At 47.1% G+C, this 3205-nt stretch overlaps 1 pseudogene; it reads left to right on the top strand.

Moving 5' to 3' along the window:
• The first annotated feature begins 361 nt into the window (after positions 1-361).
• On the top strand, positions 362-1609 carry LOC138423304 (homeobox protein TGIF1 pseudogene; annotated as a pseudogene).
• The last annotated feature ends 1596 nt before the right edge of the window (positions 1610-3205 follow it).

Below are 3205 nucleotides of genomic sequence, written 5' to 3'. Positions count from 1 at the left end.
AATCAAATGTGGGGGCCGGTGGAGTTGGGGCAGCTGTCAAAATCGAAAGGGGAGGCTTTTTCTTCCCTGGGGTGGAGGAGGGAACGGCATTCCGCCCCCCACCCCATCTGTTGCAATTTCCTAGCCAAACGCACCCTCGCCCGACCCTGGAAGAAAGGCCCAAGGGAGCAACCCAGGGCGCTTGGCTTGGCTGGTGCCGCCCGCAACCCGGGGATGCGGGCGGAGGGCGCGCGGCGGGGATGAGGGATCGCGTTCGTGAGCTCGGCCGTCCCCATGAGAGACCGGTGACAGCCGCCCCGGGGGCGCGGGGTGAGGCGACACGGCCCGGGCGCTCAAAGCGGTCCTAGGCTGCTGGAAGGTGTTGTGGCCGCGTCTGGCAGTGAGACTGAAGATGATGACAGCATGGACAGTCCCCTGGACCTCTCCTCTTCTGCTGGCTCAGGCAAGAGAAGGCGGAGGGGCAACCTGCCAAAGGAATCAGTTCAGATTCTCCGCGACTGGTTGTATGAACACCGATACAATGCCTACCCCTCAGAGCAAGAAAAAGCGTTACTGTCCAAGCAAACACACTTATCTACACTACAGGTCTGTAACTGGTTTATCAACGCCCGGCGCAGGCTCCTCCCCGACATGCTGAGAAAAGATGGCAAAGATCCAAATCGGTTCACAATTTCCCGCCGTGGGGCCAAGATGACTGAAGCCAGCTCTGTGGAGTCAGCAGTGAGCATTAGGAACCTCATGCCAGCTCTAGAAGAGAGCCCGTTTCACTCCTGTACAGCTGGGCCCAACCCAGCCCTGGGGAGGCCACTGTCTGCTAAGCCGTCCTCCCCAGGATCCATTTTGGCTCGTCCATCAGTGATCTGTCATCCCACCGTGACTGCGTTAAAAGATGTGCCTTTCTCTCTCTGCCAGTCAGTTGGTGTGGGACAAAACACAGATATACAGCAGATGGCCAACAGCAGCTTTACAGATACCTCCCTCATGTACGCAGAGGACTCCTGTAAATCTGGACCAAGTGCAAACACACAGAGTGGTCTTTTCAACACTCCTCCCCCTACTCCACCGACCTCAACCAAGATTTCAGTGGAATTCAGCTTCTGGTAGATGTTGCACTCAAACAGGCTGCAGAGATGGAGCTTCAGGCAAAACTTATGGCTTAACACCCCCTTTTTTTTTTCCCAAGCAAAACAGTTCTCAAAAAAATGTTGCGATTGCTGGGATGATAGCAAAAGATGAATTGCATTATTTTATATATTTTTTTATTAATATTTGCACATGGGATTGCTAAAATGAAGCTTCCTGTTACTGAAATGTCGTCAATGGAATACAGTCATTCCAAGAACTGTAAACTCAGAGCTACTGTAGAAACAAAGGGTTTTCTTTTTTTAATGTTTCTTGGTAGATTATTCATAATGTGAGATGGTTCCCAAGATCATGTGATTTTTTTTTCCCCCCTTCCCTTCCCTTTTTTTTTCGTTGATGTTTTTTTCAGACTGTGCAATACTTAGAGAACCTATAGCATCTTCTCATTCCCATGTGGAACAGGATGCCCACATACTGTCTAATTAATAAATTTTCAATTGTTTTTTCAAACAAAAAAAAAATCAAATGTGAGTTGGTTTTGTGTCCCTTGTGACTTTGTTTTGTCTTGGAATTTCTGTGAATAGGTATGTCTGTGTATATGGGTATATGAATGTTTTAGTTGGGATTAAATTGAGCCCATTTATAGGCTGAAGAAAATCAATCAGTAAACATAGAAAAGAAGTGCCTGAATTCTTCTTAGTTAGGGAAGGAAGAAGAAACTTCAAAGAAACTTTTACCTGAGAATTGGGAAAAAAATGATAAGAATTTCCTGATTATTCCCCATACCCCATTAGCTCTGCTTTGCCCAGTGGGTACAGACTCAGCTCCCTCACAGTTCAGGTTGTGCCTGTCTCTCCCCGGAATGAACCCCCATCAGCATCCCCAGATACAGTATCACAAAGGACTGGAAAGATTATGGTGCATGCTTTTGAGATAAGATACAGTCAGCTGAAGGTAAACTGAAGCCTACACAGAATGAATGCTCTGGACATGACTGATATCACAGATAAGGGAGGCCAAGTGTGGTTGGTGAATAAGAGTCATCTGACACAATTCATCCATTGTAATGTTCCTGCCTTTCATTAAGTCCAGTCCTTCAAAGGACTTGATAGGGGAAGGGTTTGTGAAACAAGATCCCCTGTTTCTGCTATATGGATCATAAGGCCTTAATTCTATCACCTATTCGAAATTTTCTCAAGCTGAACCAACTAGTCTGACTGCTTGCTTATGGGGTGACATAAACCTTTACCCCAAAAGGTATGATGCCTCAGTGCTTTTGCCATTGTTGAATAGCAGTTGCCATTTACCAATGTTACTAGGCAGGAGGAGAAGGGGATGACAGAGGATGAGATGGTTGGATGGCATCACTGACTCGATGGACATGAGTTTGAGTAAGCTCCAGGAGTTGGTGATGGACAGGGAAGCCTGGCGTGCTGCAGTCCAGGAGGTCACAAAGAGTCAAACACGAGTGAGCCACTGAACTGAGGGTTAAAATATGGCAGGGAATGTTCCAGTTAATGCCTTTGGTTCCAGATAGTCTCTTTCCTGTCCTTATATGTAGCAACATTCCTAGCATCTCATGGCAATCAGGAGCTTCTTTCTTTGTCTGCTGGCATGGACACTAGCATGGCCATCCTAAAGTGACCTGGAAATAACCATAGAATCAGAGTCAGTAGAAATCTTAAATCTAGCAGAAAACCAAAACTGTGGCATGAGATTGCAGAGGAAGCTCACTAGACCCACACACATGCAAAGCCCATAAGTGCAGGAAAATCAACACAATCTTCAACCAACAGGGAAAGTAGGGGTGTTACCCCTTGTCAGTTCTCTGTTTTTTGATAGGAGTCACCTCTGGGAATGAAGACCTCTAGATCTACATAACTTAAGGTTGAAAATAAAAATGCTGCAAATGGATCCTGGAGAAGGCAATGGCAACCCACTCCAGTACTCTTGCCTGGAAAATCTCATGGACGGAGGAGACTGGAAGGCTGCAGTCCACGGGATCGCTGAGGGTTGGACACGACTGAGCGACTTCACTTTCACTTTTCACTTTCATGCATTGGACAAAGAAATGGCAACCCACTCCAGTGTTCTTGCCTGGAGAATCCCAGGGACAGGGGAG

Source organism: Ovis canadensis, chromosome 18, assembly GCF_042477335.2.
Source record: "Ovis canadensis isolate MfBH-ARS-UI-01 breed Bighorn chromosome 18, ARS-UI_OviCan_v2, whole genome shotgun sequence".
Taxonomy (NCBI): domain Eukaryota; kingdom Metazoa; phylum Chordata; class Mammalia; order Artiodactyla; family Bovidae; genus Ovis; species Ovis canadensis.
The sequence above is the reverse complement of the archived record's forward strand: the minus strand, read 5'-3'. Positions and strand labels throughout refer to the sequence as shown.